This window comes from Chiloscyllium plagiosum, chromosome 10 (genome assembly GCF_004010195.1).
Source record: "Chiloscyllium plagiosum isolate BGI_BamShark_2017 chromosome 10, ASM401019v2, whole genome shotgun sequence".
Taxonomy (NCBI): domain Eukaryota; kingdom Metazoa; phylum Chordata; class Chondrichthyes; order Orectolobiformes; family Hemiscylliidae; genus Chiloscyllium; species Chiloscyllium plagiosum.
Genome location: NC_057719.1, coordinates 24671199 through 24689493, shown reverse-complemented (window position 1 = coordinate 24689493; position 18295 = coordinate 24671199). Strand labels below are relative to the sequence as shown.

At 40.3% G+C, this 18295-nt stretch overlaps 1 protein-coding gene across 3 annotated transcripts in view; it reads right to left on the bottom strand.

The window, feature by feature from the left end:
• Nucleotides 1–18295, bottom strand: part of prima1 (proline rich membrane anchor 1) — a 255369-nt gene that overhangs the window by 99173 nt on the left and 137901 nt on the right. The gene's annotated exons all lie outside the window — the stretch shown is intronic.

Below are 18295 nucleotides of genomic sequence, written 5' to 3'. Positions count from 1 at the left end.
CAGCAAAGGACAAAAAGCAAACTACAAAAGATGTTACAATCCTGAAGTTAAAAAAAAAACACAGAAAATGTCAGAATGTCCAGCAGATTTGGCATGTGTTTGTTGAGAGAAAAATAGATTCATTGAGTTGGAGTTTACCAGCCTTCTAGGGAAGAGCTGGGAAATGGGAATAGCTGCAAAAGGTCGAGGGAAGGTGATGGGATAGTGTTCCCATCATCTTCCTGTCTCTTTGCCAGCAGTGGGAAAGATGGCCCTCTGATCAAAGACCATTGAGTCCAATAGGTAGCAATTGAGGGCCTCTCCCTGTGGACTGTTGGCATTTTACCAGCAGCTGCATGATTGGGAGTTGCGGTGGGGGCGAATCGGGGAGGTGGTTTGCTTTTGCAGATGGGAAGACTGTCAGGTGAATCTGGCGGCCTCACAGTGGGCTAGGGAAACCTTTTTGAGGCTATGCTGAGGTGGAGGTTACTAGAATCAATCCTAATATGTAGCTGATGCCAATGCTGAAGCAGCCTTGTGTCCAACAGTCTGCAGAAGCAGGATTGGCCTGCAATTGTTTCAAATCATCAGAAAAATTATCTTTCTGGGAACAAAAGTAAAAGTATGAACTTTAGTTATACATCCAAGTAATTTTCCAAAGCATTTAACAAAATGAACCCAATCAAGGCAGGGTATTCAACTTGTACACAGTAGGGGAGGAGTGTTGATTAAGAAACCTTCCAACTCTACCTACAGTAAGATGCGATCTGTTTCAGCAACTGGATCAAGCATGGCACTGTGTCACTAATGGCTAATTCCAGATAAATTCTCTAAATATACAGTATTCCCTCATGACTGAACTCAAAAGTACAAATTTAACTGATAGTTTGTTAGTAACCCAAATTTAGCTACTTAACTGAACCACATTACTAGCAACGTGTTTTCAGGTTTTCCAAGTTGTTGGAGTGATCTGGCAATATCATGTCCTACACCTGACTATTCAAGGTAGGATATTGAAAGGGAACTCCTTCGGAGATAGAATAGATTCGTATTACAATTGTCAAGACAAAGACAACCGATCCAATCATGGAACCTCAGCAGAGGAAAGCCAGTTTTTGGAGGCATCCTCAGAGGATGTGCATCACAAGTATCACAGTTCTCACAGCAGGGCATTCAGCAGAAGCCCCAGGTGTTGCACTATGTAAGATAATAGAAAATGGAAAAAAAAACATTTTAGTATTACCACAAAAATTAGTTTGGTGTTTAAAAGTATAAAGACATCAAATTTATTTCAAATGGTTATGTATGATAATTATTATTTATGTCTCCATTGTCTAGTTGTCTCCATTTTACTTCATCTTATATATCAGATGAACAATAGCTTTTAGGTAACTCATATGGTAGGAGTAGAAGATGAGAGCTTGATGCCATTGGAACAGATAGATTATCGTCTGTGGGAATGCTTTCTTCCTCCAGCATATCTAGTGCTGTCTCTAGCTTTCTGTTTATAAATGACAGTACATCACTAGCATTGTGGAAAACTTTGCTGGTGTGGACCAAAGGCACTAGAATTGAATCTTGCACAAGCCAATAGCTTACTCAATGGATACGATCATGCTCATAGGGCTTTTGTTCTACCTTTCTACTTTTCAGTGGTATGGCTTCTCACAAGTGTCATAAAATACATTTTGAGAGTATGGGAGGAAATAAAGCTGTCAGTCATGGCAGGGAATATGCTACTAAATCAGCTTGATGGTAGTGAGAGAACATCCTGCCATTATGTTTGAGGTGAGACGAGGCTTTATTCGTATCACTAAAGTCCAAATTGAAGAATCTGGCAATGGGAAGGTGTTTGCATGCTGAAAACCAACCCCTGCCCTTGATGCTCTCTGCCCTCTCTCCAACACATCCACCCACTTCAGTGACCACCTCCCCACAGCCTTGAATCTATCTGTATCCAAGGATCCATGATGATCTTAGCTGAGGTTCATAGAACATGACTGGCAACAGCCAATAGGTCAAGCTTGCATTGCTGTCAGTGAAACATTATAGATCTCAGATAGGCTGCCTCCAGAGCCCAAAACTTTCGGGAGGCTCACCTTTAAATACCAGATGGGCTATTATTTTTGTCAGGGGTCCCCCACAGAGGCAATGAAGGTTTCCCATCAGTCCTCTGACTGGTGAACAATACTTCCTTTTGTTCAATGAATCTAGCCAAAATTCTTTCCACTGAGCATGCCTGAAGCTTGGAAGATCTGTGGGAGATATAACTCATGCAAATTGTAACAGCAACTTCAGGTATAAGGCTGATAGGCAATTTAAAGTGTAACTTCAAAAGTTGACATCTGAGCATTTGGCTTCATGAAAATATCATCTCTCTCTCTACTTGTCTCACCTTTGAAATGCACTGAATAACATGATGTTGCTATATTTGTGCAGTAGTTACGACCTAAAACTTTAGCAAATTCATTCCTGGCATAAAACCCTTCAGTCTCTTAAAATGGATTGACATAAGAATTGCGTTAAGTAAACATCATTCCTTTTAATTATTAGAGATTTTAAAATATAAAATTGATTTTTATATCGTCTTTCTCAATTTTTAAAAATTTTCTATATTTATCTTTCTGTGCCTGATTTGATAATAGAAGCCACCCATTCCATTTTGAATGTCTTTGTGGTGTTAATTTCTGATTGGTTAAGCAGATACACAGTTGTCTGGCCTGGACATTTTGAGTCCTGCTTTCTTGTACTGACATTGTGAACTCTCACGTTCAATGATTTATCACCAAAATAAATATAAATCTAAACATGCTCCCACAGGAGTCACTCCTACAACAAATTATGGCCAATTGACTTTAAAGTGCTGTGCTTTAAAAAGAGTTAACATCTGGACCGAAAACTGCAGAGATCGTTGCATTAAGGTTTGCATAATGTGTTTAATGGGTGGCTGATATAATGTCAAAGCAGAAGTTTGCATAGAACAGTGCGTGGTAGGAAATTAACTGGCTGTACTTTGGTAGCAGCCTAGCCTAGGCACTTGTGGAAGTGATTCACTCCCTCGTCCTCAATTCCTGTGGTAGTAAAATCTTCCAAAAATTAAAACGTAGGGGAGACAGTAAAAGCTGAATGGCTGGGGATTTGTGAAGAGCCAGTGCACAGCGCTGATGTTTGCAAACAGAGCTGTTGGAGCAAATCAAGGCACAATTAAATGTACAATTCTGAAGACATTCCCTTGATGACTGAGTGATTAAAAAGAAGCCAGGAACATAAATAAAAACTCACTTCAAGGTCACCCACCTTCTTCAAATCACAATGTTTTGCAGCTTTTGAGCTGCCATTCTATTAAATGTAAGGATTTGGGTCTAGATTAAGTGTCTAATCAGTCTAATTACCTAATCACCTGCATTCAATCTGTTGGATCAGAGAGATCTTCGGACAGAGTTCAAATCCAAAGAAGATGACTTTCTGTCTCCAAAACTTTAACCCTTTTCTTTCCTTTGAGCATTTTCTGATTTTATTTTACAGATTTCCAGGTTTCTAATTCTTTTGTTCAGAGGCCAAAATGCATGTTTATTTTCCTGCCCCCAGTGACTGGTGTACATTATGGTGGAATTATGCTCTTCACAACTCCTCATGCATTCTGTATGGGTGAAAAGTCTGATTTAGTAGGCTAGTAGGCAGCACATTCTGTACCCAAACTCCTCTCACACCATCCCACTACATACCTCACCATTCCAACTTCTGGCTGCCTTTATTTGATAGACCCCCAGACAGCAATCCAGGAGCATCATTTAACCTCTGCTCAGTCGGAAGTTGGAACGGCTACCTGGCGGTATCCAGAAAATCCAACATTCCCCAACATCTATGGCACACTCCAAGGGCAGTGATTGTTTGGTATCCTCACTCCCATCTGTCGACAGACCACCAGTCTCACCACAGCATCATCCACTCTGGAGATGTCAGAGACCAGGCAAAAAGGTGCTTTACCTTGCAGCAGTGCTTCATTTGATGTTCCCCTGCACACCATCCAGGAGTGAAGCTATGAATTGATTCCGAGGGGTTGCAACAAAAGGTGACTCCAGGTGACCAAAGCAACCTGGACCGAGGTGACTGTAGAGGACTATGCCTATAGGAGCATAAGAGAAACTAGATCCAGTGCCCAAGAGAATGAATGATCTATGTGCATTGGCAGGGTCTCGACATGACATTATGACCTATTATGCCTCATTTATATGCAGTTTGCTATTTTTCCAGATACTGGAGGAGAGCTATATAGCATCAATTCCCAATCTCTAAGTAACTCGAAATAGCTACTTGGTGCGATCCTGCAAATCCAGCATTCCCCAACATCCATGGCAAACTCCAGGGGCAGTGATTGCTTGGCATCCTCACTCCCATCCACCGGCAAACCACCAGTCTCACCACATCATCGTGACATATTTGGGAATCACATGATACAGTTCAGCTCTTTGGTACTACCCCTTTGAATCCACCAACACTTTACATTAGGATGCTGTTGTGAGGCCACTTTGTGAATGGGACAGGTACACATCACTTGTGGCGGAACTGTGTGTATCTCAGCGTTGTTAGCTTGCTACCTTATCACTCAATCACTTGGTGCTTATAGCATCTCAGCCTTGGCCTGTCTTGCTATTTGGCACAGGCATAAAGCCAGATAGTCCGTCGTGTTTGCCAGCAATGAATAGTCAAGGGATGTATATGTTGCAGCACAGCACTACCTGACATTAATGTCACATCTACAGTTTGTAAAATCAGATTAAATACTGCACGACCTTCAGCCTATCAGCCATGACTGAAATCTAATGGGAGCAGTTCTTAAACCATCCTCAGGCAAGAAAGATGAGCAAATACCAAGTGCAGAAGGGAAGGAGGAGTTAGTGGTTTGGGGAATAGGGTGGTGAGAGCTGCATGCAAATTGAGAGTGATGGATCATGAGCCTTGGGGAAAAGTGGATACAATGGCAATGTTTAGAACATAGAACAGAGAAAAGTACAGCACAGAACAGGCCCTTCAGCCCCCAATGTTGTGCCAAGGATTATTCCTAATCGAAAATAAAATAACCTAACCTACGCACCCCTCAATTCACTGCTGTCCATGTGCATGTCCAGCAGTCTCTTAAATGTCCCTAATGACTCTGCTTCCACCACCACAGCTGGCAACGCATTCCATACATTCACAACTCTCTGCGTAATGAATCTACCTTTGATGTCTCCTTTATACCTTCTTCCTAATATCTTAAAGTTATGACCCTCATGCCAGTCAATCCTGCCCTAGGGAAACGTCTCTGGCTATTGACTCTATCCATGCCTCTCATCACCTTGTATACCTTGATCAGGTCTCCTCTCTTCCTCCTTCTCTCCAGCAAGAAAAGGCCAAGCTTAGTCAACCTTTCTTCATAAGGCAAGCCCCTCCAGTCCAGGCAGCATCCTGGTCAACTTTCTTTGCACCCTCTCCAAAGCCTCTGTATCTTTCCTACATTAGTACGACCAGAACTGGACACAATATTCCAAGTGCGGTTTCACCAGGGTCTTGGAGAGCTGCAGCAAAACCTCATGGCTCTTAAGCTCGATCCCCCTGTTAATGAAAGCCAAATCACCAAATGCTTTCTTAACAACCCTATCAATTTGGGTGGCAACTTTGAGGGATCTATGCACGTGAACACCAAGATCCCTCTGTTCCTCCACACTGCCAGGAATCCCGACTTTAGTCCTATATTCAGCATTCAAGTTCAACCTTCCAAAATGCATCATTTCGCATTTATCTAGGTTGAACTCAATTTTCCATTTCTCAGCCCAGCTCTGCATCCTGTCTATGTCGCGTTGCAGCCTGCAATAGCCCTCGATACTATCAACGGCACCTCCAACCTTTGTGTCATTGGCAAATTTACTAACCCACCCCTCAACCTCCTCATACAAACTACAAAGAGCAGAGGCCCAAGAACAAAGCCCTGCGGGACCCCACTCACCACTGACCTCCAGGCAGAATACTTTCCATCTACAACCACTCTCTGCTTTCTGTCAGTCAACCAATTCTGAATTCAGACAGCCAAACCTTCCTGTATCCCATACGTCCAGCATTTATGAATGAGCCTACTGTGGGAACCTTAAAAAAATATGTCTTGCTGAAGTCCATATACACCACATCCACTGCTCGACCTTAGTCGAACTGTCTCATCACCTCCCCAAAGAACTCGATTAGATTTGTGAGGCATGACTTGCCCCTCACAAAGCCATGCTGACTGCCTTTAATCACACTATGCTTTTCCAAATAGTCATAAAGCCTATCCCTCAGAATTCTTTCCAAAACCTTGCTGACTACAGACGTAAGTCTGACTGGTCTGTAATTGTCAGGGATTTCCCTGTTCCCCTTCTTGAAAAGAAGAACAACATTCACCTCCCTCCAATCCTCCGGTACGACACCCGTGGAGAGTGAGGAAGCAAAGATCTTCACCAGTGGCATAGCAATCTGGTCTGGCCTTGGGACTTATCAATCTTAATTTTTGCCAAAATTTCCAGCACATCAACTTCATCAATCTTGATTTGTTCAAGCCTGTTTCCTAGCTCCTCAAAGTTCTCATTCACAACAAGGTCCCTTTCCTTACTGAAAACCAAAGCAAAAAACTCATTTAGGGCTTCCTCTATCTGCTCAGACTCCACGCACAAGTTCCCTACACTATCCCTGACTGGCCCTACCTTCTACCTGCTCATTCTCTTATTTATCACGTATGAGTAAGATGCCTTTAGGTTCTCCCTAATCCTTCCTGCCAAGCCTTTTTCGTGCTCCCTCCTGTCTCTCCTCAGTCCATTTCTGAGCTCCTTTCTAGTAAGCCTGTAATCCTCTAAAGCTGTGCTATATCCTTGCTTTCTCCACCTTACATAAGCTGCCTTCTTCCTTTTGACGAGAAGCTCCTCTGTTCTCGTCATCCAAGGCTCCTTAAGTTTACCCCTTCTTACCTGTCTCAGAGGAATGAATTTGTGCATCACTCGCAACAACTGCTCCTTAAACAGTCTCCACATGTCTGCTGTGGAACAATTGCTCCCAATCTGTATTTCTAAACTCCTGTATGATAGCGTCATAATTTCTTTTCCCCAATTAAGTATCTTCCTTTGGTAATGGCTCCTTTCCTTTTTCAAGACTATGGTAAATGTCAGGCAGTTGTGGTCACTGTCACCAAAGTGTTCTCCCACCGCGAGGTCTGAACCTGTCCTGGCTCACTGCTGAGCACCAAATTCAAAATGCCCTCTCCCCTCAACAGCCTGTCTACATACTGAGTAAGGAAACCCTCCTGAACACACCTGACAAAAACAGCTCCATTCAAACCATCTGCACTAAGGAGGTTCCAGTGATATTGAGGAAGTTGAAGTCACCCATAACAACAACCCTGCTACGTCCGCATTGTTCCAAAATCTGCCGCCTTATTAGTTCTTCAATCTCTCTACTGTTATTAGCGGGTCTGTAGAAAATCCCCAATGAGGTGGCTGCTCCCTTGCTGATCCTAACTTCCACCCATACTGACTCAGTAGAGAAACCTTCCTCAACAACTTTTGTTTCTGTAGCTGTGATGCACTGCTACACTCCCTCCTCTTTTTCCACCCTCCTTGTTCTTTTTTACATGTTCTAAACTCTGGAACATCAAGCAACCAGTCCTGCCCCTGTGAAACCCACGTCTCCGTTATGGCCACAATATCATCGTCCCAAGTACTGATCCATGCTCTAAGTTCATCACTCTTATTTCTGGCATTCTTTGCGTTAAAGCTGACAAACTTTAACCGATCCCTTTGTTCCATCACATAAATAACTTTCCTGATAGATTCGCTACATCTGTCACTTCCCCATATCTAACTATTCCCTCAAAGTTTGAGTGAGTGTGAGAGAGATGGTGGCATAGACACCTATCCCCAAGGAGGGCAGAATGTCATTAACCTTCCTTGACACTGCTACACGTACGTCCAGACTATGGACACCCCACTGACACAGGTAGCTACTTCTGACCAGGCTGGCAGCATTTGAAATGGTGCATGGCTGTGGTTTTATAATGGCACCTGCAGCAGGAGCGGTTTGGCTGCTGCTGACCACAGGACAGCGAGGGAGCAGTGCTGTGGAGGTGAGCTGCACAAGACTACACACACAAAGTCACTAGCGCTCACTGAGAGAAACTTTCCATGACTTTGGGATTTAGCCAAATTCTGGGAAAATTCAGCCCTAGGAATTTTAACTTGATGTTATGAGAGGACAAAAATCTATGAAAAAAATTGGGCAAACACTTCTTTGGTGTGAGCAAATCAATGATCATAAAATAATGTGCCTCTTGCAAGTTATTACTGAAGAACAGGTTTGCCAAATAATCTGGAATGATCATATATTTTTCCCCTTTCTCGTAAAACAAGGCTTTAATATGGAATGTTCCCAGGCTTTTTTATTCAACACCGATGTTTATCATGTGAGACAGGCATTAACAACATATCTTCAGACTCTGCTTAGGTCAGCTGTGTAGGCAGCTTTGGGTAATAATGTGTTCAACATTTTGCACTCTGCATAACAAATTCCCATCAAACTGACATGTCTTACTGTGTGGGCAGGGAAAACAAAAGAAACTGTGACTGCAGCCTCTGAACACAGGTTGTTCCACAACTGATAACTCAGCAGTAAATAAACACGGCTGTACATTTGAGATATTTTAGGAAGTCAGGAGTTCAAACTTTAAGTGGTAGCTCGGTATTCATTCCAAAGGTGATAATTTAATTGGATAAAGATTTCATGTATTATGAAACTTTTAATCTGTTTATAAAAATAAGCTCAGAATTTTATTAACTGTAGCATTCAGAGGAATCAATCTTTGTTTTAGTTATACATTTTCAACAAAATTATTATGTGTTCTTCAAGTAAGTACTAAAATACATTTCCTCTACCATAGTGCTTTTTTTCCTCCCTGTTCTTAACAAGTTCCTTTCCTTCTTGTTACTCAATGACATATCTTCAACAATCCTATAAGAAAAAGGAGGCATCCTTGAAGTAAAGAAGAGCTATGGAAATATAATTAAGATATTGTTGATACAGTCATGTGTTATTTCTTTTTTTAATTATCAATAATTTTTTAATATTGTTGAGTTAACCAGATGTAAATAAATTTACTGAAAATTGTTATAGTTTAGGGGCTGAACCTCTTGTGATGCCTTGCTTACCAAGAAACAAAATGGTCAAATGCCAAATTTTGACAATTGAAAGCAAGCTTTTTGAATATTGGCTTTAGGACCCTAAAGCAACACTGCAAAGATTTCATACAGCTGCTCCTCACTCGGCATAAATAGTACAATACATGTGTAGTTAAAGACAGAAGAGAACAGATGGAGAGCGAGGCAGAAGCCTGAAGTCTCGCTATGTAATAAGGGACACAAGTGATATATAAAGAAAGAAACAGTGAGAGCAGTGAAAGCCCACTGGCAACCAAAAGGATAAATGAAATTGAAAAACAGGCCGATTACCAGATATCCAAAGCAATTTTTAATCCCTTATAGGACAGAAAAACAACAGAAACAATGTTTCTATCTGAGAACTCAAATAGCGAAATAGAGTTTTTCGAAGAAATTTCTTTTAGGAAGGGCGAAAGAGGAAATTCAGGGAATTGCAGACCAGTTAGCCTCACAACTGTAGTGGGAAAACTGTTGGATAATTTCCAAGGATGTTGGAATCAAGGATGGAGTAACTTAATAAAGTTACTCCAAGGATATAATCAAGGATAGAGTAAATTAACACTAATCAGGGAGAGCCAACATAGATACATGACATGTAGGTCATGCCTGACAAACCTCACTTAATACTTTGAAAAGGTGATGAAGGTAGTGCACAGGGGAATGTCTATGGATGTAGTTTATATAGCCTCAAGGAAAGCATTTGGTAATGCCTTCATAGGATACTGTTAACTAAAGCAGAAGGCCACAGAATTGAGGGCAAATTACTGACATGGCTGGGAAATTAGTTGAGTGGCAGCAAAAAGTATGGACAATGGGTAGGTACTCAACTCGGCAGAATGTGACCAGTGATGTCTCACAAGGATCTGTATTAGGGCCTCAACTATTCACTTTATTTCCTAATTTCACATTTTTATTAATGACCTGGATAATGGCATAGAAAGTTATTTATCCAAATTTGCTGATGACAAAAAATTAGGCAGCATTATAACCAGTGTAAATGATGGTCTATTCATATCCCTTTGCAATTGTATGCTAAGTGAATGGGCAAAACTGCAGCAGATGGAGTTCAATGTAAGCAAGTGTGAGGTTATCCATTTTGAACCAAGAAAGGATAGATCAGGGTACTTTCTAGATAGTATGAAGTTAAATCCAGTGAATGTCCAAAGAGAGTTGGGGGTTCAAGTGCATAGATCTTTAAAATGCCACAAACACCTGCAGAAAATAATCAAGAAAACTAATGGAAAGCTGGCCTTTATATTTACAGGATTGGAGTACAAGGATGCAGAAGTTATGCTTCAGTTTACAAAACCTTGGTTAGACCCCACTTGGAGTACTATGCATAGAAGTGGGCACCATATGTTAGAATGGATAGATTGGTCTTGAAAGGAATGCAAAATAGGTATACAAGAGTGATATCTGGACTTCAGGAGTCATGATGAGATATTTTACAGACCAGGCCTATTTTCTTTGGAAATTGAGAAGGTTAAGGTGTGATCTGATCAATGGCTTCAAGATATTAATGGGAAAAGACAGGGTAGATAAAGAAAAACTGTTTTCACTGGTTGGGGATTCTAGGACTAAGGGGTATAATATAAGAATTAGGGCCAGATAATTCAGGAGAGATGTTAGGAAGCATTTCTGGACACAGAGGGTGACAGATGTTCAGAATGCTCTTTCACAAATGGCAGTGGATGCTGGATCAATTTTTAGTTTTACATCTGAGATAGTTTTCTCGTTAATCAAACGTAGTAAACAACATGAGCTAAAGGCAGTGATATGTAGTTAGGCCAAAGATCAGCCATGATCTCATTGAATGAAGGGTCAGGTTCAAGGGGTTGAATGGCCTACTTCTGTTCCTATGTTCCAATGTACTGACAATGATTTCAAAATTCCTCAACAATTACAGGATGCCAAAGTTAATGGTAAGCAAGTTAACAAAATTCTTCAGAAGTAGTAATGAAGTAAATTAATTGAAAAAAGAATCAGGAATGAAAATCGCTAATTGGATTTTAAAGTTTCAGAGCTGTAACAGTGAAGTTAATAACATCTTTAATATTTAACAGCTGCCTGAAAAATGAAAGTTTTATTCAGAGCAAAGAAATTTTATTCATTTTTATTGCTAAAAACAACAAATCAGAAATAAACTCACATCTGATCCCATGGTGTCAAATCTGATCACGTTGTCAAATGCAACTCAAAAATGCATCAGATGCAGAAAAATAATTGGCGCAAGCGACATCATGGCTGCCATCTTTGATATAGTCAAACATTATTTAATCTTATTGATTAAAGTTATTTCAAGGAACTTTACATTGAAAACAGCATTTAGAACAATAGAAACTTTCACAATATTTACTTTCCGACAACAACAACCATCTTTGCAATAACAAAGATTCAATAGCAATTTTAATCACTTAACAATACAACAAGGCAACAAACTGAGTGTAGCACAAAGACATCAAAATCCTAACAATCCTTGGCCAAATAAAAAAAAACAAAACCTTCAAGTGCTATCAACAATCAGCTAATGAAACAAAATTCACTTCTAACAAACATACTACCAGAAAAATTCAAACTATCATCCATTTGATAAATCAGAAATTTGAACGTATGAAAAGCATAATTTCTAAAATCTCGAACACTTCAGGACTGAATACCAAGTTAAATGCTGAACAGGTTAACACACTTCTCCACTCTTTAGGAAAAACATAGGATCCCATGTTATAAGCAAAAGATTTTGAGAAGCAAATTATGTTTGACAACTTCATAACAACTTTTTATCAATATTTTATTTCACAAATAGGCCAATGGCAAGATCATGTTTCAAGATCTGATACTATCCACCAGAGAGTCTGTTGTTAGCTTCAGTAATTACCTATATGTATGTATTACCTAAACCTCACACCTCAGAAAAGTTACAACAAGAACACATATGCAACAAAATCATCATTGGTCTCTCAGATAAATTGGAACTGAACTTGTTCAATCAAACAAGGGTCATTCTAGAATGAGCAATCAAATAGCATAAGAATACATAGGCTAGAAAATTGTTTAAGAAGCACTGTGCAGCAGAAGTTCTATTTGAAGCAAAGAGTGTTGACCACTTAAAGCACATAAGCCATTCGACTGAAGGAAATAGACCTCTCCTCTGAAAAATGTACCAGAAGTAACATCAGTGCAAACTCCTAAACAATCTAATGCTAAAGCATCTTGTTTCAAAACCCCGTATCAGTGAAGATAAACTGTCCTGCCCCACAACAACAATGTATCTGTTGTGGGAAAAGCAAACACTATTCAAAGATGAGCTATAGTCTAAAGAACATGCCAGGCATAAACCAAATCATTTTCAAGCTGACATGTACATTGCCTTGGAGCAGAACCTTCACAAACCCCAGTCATGGATCAAGTTTATGTGGGGAACAACTACCTATCACTTTTATTAACACCATCACTAAATCCAGACTCTAATGATAGAAAAGAAGATACAACCTGACATCCCCAGACATTTCTGTAGTAACATTAATACAAGACCTTCCAGTGAGCACTGCTGATCCACCCGAAGCCATAGAGATAAAGACTCAAGTGTTTCTACACCTTTTCATACTCTTTCCTGACTCCACCCATTGGTACAAATGAATCAAGTCAAAGACTTCAAAGGGGTGGGACATGTAAAATAAAATTCTATAGTAAAAATTCTGCATCGAAGTAATCTCAATAACTCATTTGAGAAGTTATTGGTGATTAATGTTTATCACTGCAGAAAAGCTTGAGGTGAGGTGCTGTGTAAGGGCTGTAGGACTCTGGAGTAAATATGTTGACATCATGGAACTATTCCTCACTGGACATAACTGGCATAATGTGGGTGGATTTAAACAGGGAAGAGAGAAAAGCATAGGGAGTTAGGTAGTAACCTGAAGTCTAGCCTTGTGAACATTAGAAACGTGCATTAGTCACATTAGCATTAGGTGGTAGAGTTCATGGAACAGCTTTTCAGTAATGTCCAGTACATTTAGAGCCTAGTATGTTGCTGAATAACATACATCGTAGTATTTCACAGTAATATGTAATAACCAGTCTTATAAAAAGGGTCAAGCCTGCAGGGAGCTCTTGACCTTGACTTTTCCTTGTCCAGGGAGAAAGTGGGGACTGTAGATGCTGGAGATCAGAGTCGAGAGTGTGGTGCTGGAAAAGCACAGCAAGTCAGGCAGCATCCAAGGATGCAGGAGAATCAACGTTTCAGGCAAGAGCCCTTCATCAGGAACTTTTTCCTTGTCCAGTCCATCTTAAACTATCGCATTTACACATTTCAACATATGAGTGCATTGACTGGACATCCTTCTATTCCTCCTGATTCTGCCTGTTGTAGTAAGTACTGGCTCTGAAGGGGTTAATGTACATGTTACATAGGCAGCACCCATTCCAGAGATGTCACATACAATCTGTGGGTGGAGAAAGGAGTTAACAATCTTCCAGAGGGAGTAAACATACCAGCAGCTAAGGTCCCTGTAATTATACCTGGTCAAATACAGCATGCAATTCATAGAATCATTGAATCCCTACAATGCAGAAAGAGGCCATTCAGCCATCCGAAGAACATCCTAACCAGATCCAGTAACGCCCCTATGTAAACTCCACATAGCCTGTCACCCAGTGCTGGAATTGAACCCAGGTTCCTCATGCTGTGAGGGCAACAGTGCTAACTACTGAGCTACTGTGCTACCCCTCTGGTAGCATGCAACAAACCTTCTTAAGAACAGCATCTCTTCTGTAGAGATTCGCCAGTGATGCATTTTCTACTACTAATCACTGGATAGACCTTAGATGAAGCAAAGACAAAGGATGATTGGTGGCAGTGAACCACCTCAAACAGCCCTTACCCAGTACCACACACTGGCAAAGGTGGCAAATACTACAAAGTACCGGAAGTGGTTATTTGAGAAAATACAACACTTTCATACAACAGTTAAGAATCTAATCACTGGCGCAATATTTTAATATTTTGAACCATATAACTCAATAACTCAGTAACTGGTGTTTGCCTTTCAATAGATATTTGGAAAAAAACACATCTGCTGATTTAAAATTTCAGGGAGCAGGCTGATTCAGCACATACTTTTAGCCTTGTTTCTTAAAGAATAAATTCAGATTTTATTGAAGATTACAATAAGAGATGTAAGCACCATATTCGAGAGCTGAATTTGTCTCAAATTTCTCTCAACTGGTACTTCAAGTTGAAATGTCAAGCAAGATGAAATGACAGTCTTACTCATAAATGAAAAAAATTTGTTACATGCAGTTCACTTTTTGTTTTGTAAGAGTCACACTAAAACTAACGCAAATCTACATTGATTGTTGTGTTTGAGTTGGCAAGGTCTCGTTCTTGGGTAGCTTACCTATTGTCTCTGCCAGGGATTAGATTATCCACATCTAATTGTATTAGCCATTGTCTGACATAACACAACAGACTAATAAAAGACAGCAAAGTAAGTTAATTCAATGTCTTAAGGCTTTAGTGTCTGACAGGAGCATTTTTAGATTCTAGAAGTTCCTTAGTAATTATTACATATTAAGAGACCTGGAGACTACTCTCTAGAATTAATTACATATATTTTAAAAACAGACAAATCCCCTGGCCCAGATGATTTGTATCCCAGGCGACTGTGGAAGGTGAGGCAAGAAATTGCAAGGGCTCTGACACAAATTTTTAATTCCTCACTAGCTACAGGATGAGTGCCAGAAGACTGGAGGATGGGTAATACGATTCTATCATTTAAGAGGAGTGGTAGAGATTAACCAGGAAATTACAGGCTGGTGAGTCTCACACTATGGTAGGGAAACTATTGGAGATAATTCTGAACGAGTAAATTTATATCCATTTAGAAAGGCATGGGTTAATTAGAGATCGTCTGCATAGAATTTGTTAGAATTTTACGAAAATATGATCAATTGTATGAATGAGTGAAGGGTTTAGTTGATGTAGTTTATATAGATTTTAGGAAAGCTTTTGACAAAGTTCCACATGAGAAACTGTTTGAGAAGGTTAAAGCACATGGAATTGAGGGAAACATGGCAAAATGGATCAGAAACTAACTTAGTAATAGGACACAAAGTGTAGCTGTTTGAGTGACTGAAGGCCGGTGTACCACATGAATCTGTACTTGTTGTTATATACATAAATGACATTGATGAAAATGTGGGGAAAATTTGCAGATGACACCAAGATCGATAGAGTTAATAGCGAATAGGTTAATAGTGAAGAAGATGGTTGTAGATTACAGGAAGATATAGATGGGTTGATCAGATGAGCAGACCTGTGGCAGTGTGAGGTGATTGGAAGAAAAAACAAGATGAGGCAGGACACTGGGTAGCTTAGAGGAACAGAGGAATCTTGGGTAATTATTCACAGATCCCCGAAGTCAACAGAGCATGTGAATAGGATTGTGAAGAAGGCGTATGCGACAGTTGCTTTCATCAGTCATGGCATAGAGTACAAAAGCAAGGAGGGAATACTGGAGTTATACAGAGCTTTGGTCAGGCCACAACTGTAATAATGTGTGCAGTTCTAGTCACCTCACTACAGGAAGGATGTTACATCACTAAAGGTGCTATGGTTTAGGTTCACCAAGACATTGTCTGGGTTGGAAAAGAAAGCTAAAAGGAGAGACTAGATAGGCTTGGATTGTTATATTTAGAGCAGAGCAGACTATGGCACTCATGATTGAGGTGTCTAATATAATGAGAGGTATGGACAGGGTGAATAGAGAGCAGCTGTTGCCTTTGGTTGAGGGGTCAATAAGGTAAGGGGCAGAAGATTCAGAGGGGATTTGGGAAAAGCCTTATAACTCATTGGATGGTGGAAATCTGGAATGCACTGCCTGGGAAGGTAGTGAAGGCTGGAAACCTTACAAACTTAAAAAAATATTTGGATAAGTACTTCAAATACCATAACATTCAAGGATATGGGACAAATGCAGGAAATTGAGATTAGTGCACATTTAGTGGTAGTTATATCGGTATAGACTCAATGGGCCAAAGTGCTTTTTCTGCACTGTATGAATCTATGAATTTGAATCTTTCTATAGACAGTTACACACTGCTATGTTCCAACTGTATATTTCTATGGGGAATGGGCTTGACTGGTAAGTGACCTTTATCATATAGTTTTGTGATTCTTGTGCCAAACATAACATCAGTCAATTAAACATGCAGCAGTTTCTGGCTGTGGCATGAAGGTTTCTTTGGCATCATTGGCGCTAGAATAAGATTAATAAATGTCTCTCTTAACAGTGAGACTCTCATTTCTATCAATCTCATCCTATTTTCTAACTAACTGGCCAATGTTGACATCATTCAAGGGTTGGGAAGATGCTATCCCACGTTGAAAAGAGACAAGATGAAGTAGAAAAATGCTGACATCAGACACCAGAAGCTTAACAGTATAGAAACCATACTTGGAATGCAAAAGGAAATAAAGAAAGTAAAAAGATAACATTAAAAAAATTGGAAAGAAAAATCAAGCAAAACTTAAAGATTTATAAATATGTAAAGAACAAATGATAACTAAGGCAAGACATTACAACTCACTGTAGGGTAGCACGGTGGAAATCAAGGCTCACTATTGTTGGAACCCTCACATGGGCGGCATGGTGGCACAGTGGTTAGCACTGCTGCCTCACAGCGCCAAGGACCTAGGTTCAATTCCCGCCTCAGGTAACTGTCTGTGTGAAGTTTGCACACTCTCCCTGTGTCTGTGTGGGTTTCCTCTGGGTGCTCCGGTTTCTTCCCACAATCCAAAAGTGTGCAGGTTAGGTGAATTGGCCATGCTAAATTGCCCATAGTGTTAGGTCAAAGGGTAAAACATAGGGGAATGGGTCTGGGTGAGTGGCGGGTTGGTGTGGACTTGCTGGGCTGAAGGGCCTGTTTCCACACTGTAAGTAATCTAATCTAATCTAAAAGTTAAAGATCTCAGAGTAAGTATATAACATGCCCCAATCTAACTGATTTTTCAGACCAAGGTTGATAGAAAACATGGTCCCGGTTTCTATACTTAACAAGAATTACTACTTATTAGAAATTAGAAATTACATAACACCAGTTTATAGTCCAACAGGTTTATTTGGAAGTATTAGCTTTTGGAGCACAACTCCTTTGACAGGAGCTAGTGGGGCAGAATCATAGGACACAGAATTTATAGGTAAAAGATCAAAGTGTCATACAACTGATGCGATGTATTGAACAAACCTCGACTGCTGTTAAGTCTTTAATCATTTACAATGGGTTACAGTGACTTGGAGGTGCTAGTGCTGGACTAGGGTGGACAGTTAAAAATCACACAACATCAGGTTATAGTCCAAGAGATTTTGGAAGCACTAGCTTTATCAGGTGGTTACCACTCTCTGCATGAAAACGTTGCCCCTGAGGTCTCTTTTATATCTTTCTCCTCTCACCCTAAACCTATGCCCTCTAGTTCTGGACTCCCCGACCCCAGGGAAAATATTTTGTCTATTTATCCTATCTATGCCCCTCATAATTTTGTAAACCCCTATAAGGTCACCCCTTAGCCTCCAATACTCCAGGGAAAACAGCCACAGCCTGTTCAGCCTCTCCTTGTAGCTCTGATCCTCCAACTCTGGCAACATCCTTGTAAATCTTTTCTGAACCCTTTCAAGTTTCACAACATCTTTCCGATAGGAAGGAGACCAAAATTGCACGCAATATTCCAACAGTGGCCTAACCAATGTCCTGTACAGCCGCAACATGACCTCCCAACTCCTGTACTCAATACTCTGACCAATAAAGGAAAGCATACCAAACGCTTTCTTCATTATCCTATCTACCTACGACTCCATTTTCAAGGAGCTATGAACCTGCACTCCAAGGTCTCATTGTTCAGCAACACTCCCTAGGACCTTACCATTAAGTGTATAAGTCCTGCTAAGATTTGCTTTCCTAAAATGCAGCACCTCGCATTTACCTGAATTAAACTCCATCTGCAACTTCTCAGCCATTGGCCCAACTGGTCAAGATCCTGTTGTAATCTGAGGTAACTCTCTTCGCTGTCCACTGCACCTCCAATTTTGGTGTCATCTGCAAACTTACTAACT